We start from the raw sequence: 1,414 nt of genomic DNA on the forward strand, positions 1-1,414 counted from the left end.
CAATTTTGAACCTCAAAAAGACACATTGTATGTGCAGGGCACTATGGTAATGGTATAATAACCATCACAACATATAAATTCTGCCTAAAGCTCGTTATGATTGGATGTATTTAAGATTGTAAGATTTAAAAATTTAAGTGAAATTAACTTTGTAATATTTAAAAAGTGTTGTCCCAACACTCTATTTAAAATACTCTACTAATTTTTAACTACTAATTATGCTTAAAATATATGGAAAATCAATTATCCAACGCTTAATCCCTATTTCCTTTACAAAAATAATTTTGCCTCTATTTCAATTATTTTCACTTTTTATGTATGAATTACTCAAGAACTAGCTTAAAGTAAGCTATACAAATCAATCCTCGTGCAAACCATTAATAATAAAATCTAGACGAGTAACAAAATGATGCAGCCCCAAATGACGACTTTTAGCGCAATTAACCAAGCAATTGGCTACTCTATTTTGTTCTCTGTATGTATGAAGTATAATTATTCAATTTGCTTATGATGTATAACTAAGACTTTTATTTGGCATGTTTCCTTAACCATGCCATTTAGTCGATCACTAGCTTGCCATGTCTTAATTTTTTTTATTTCAGTTCATTCTTTAAATTTAGTTAGGTTGGCATCGATTTTCAATATAGGAGCACTTCTATTTAAGAATTGGGGAGCGGTTATGAATAATTCTAAACATTGTATAAGAAAAATCCCAACTTCGTAAGTTCCCTAGATTTCCAATTTAGTCATTTTTCCTCCATCACTTCTCCTTCTTAATTAAGTCCTTCAATTGTTTAGAATAATATCACTTAAAATCCTTTCTCAATTATTCCAATCATAAAGTAGTTATCCACCACTTGTCCAATTAAGACAAATTTCTTTCATAATTTAAGTATTAGAAAATTCCCATTAGGTCCCTCTACTATTTCACTGTACTATAAATTTAAGAATATATATCACAAAGTTTACTATTTTCTTCGGGATTTACTATTCATGCACCATAATGATGTCATTATTGACATCAAAATTTTGAGATGTTTGATGGGTGTTGAATCCACCAAAAATAAGAAGTCATATGTCCAAAACCCATTTCCTCAGTTGAACACCTTTTCAATTTCTTCAAAAACCTCTCTTCAATTAGTAAAGAATAAGTAAGTCAAATATTATTTTAATATCTTTTTATAGTTTGAAACTTTTAATTTCTTCAAAAAACCCTTTTCGATTAACATGTTTTATAACTTCAAAATAATTTTAGAAAAGACATGAGTTTGAAACAAAATAGTTCTTAGGTTTTCTACTTCATTCAACAATGGGTTTTAAAACCTTTTGTAATAGCCCAAAATTGGGTCTAGTTGGAACAGAGGTTTCGAGACCACAAAATCCAAGATAGAAATAATTATTTTATGATTATTTT

This window comes from Gossypium hirsutum, chromosome A08 (assembly GCF_007990345.1).
Source record: "Gossypium hirsutum isolate 1008001.06 chromosome A08, Gossypium_hirsutum_v2.1, whole genome shotgun sequence".
Lineage (NCBI taxonomy): Eukaryota > Viridiplantae > Streptophyta > Magnoliopsida > Malvales > Malvaceae > Gossypium > Gossypium hirsutum.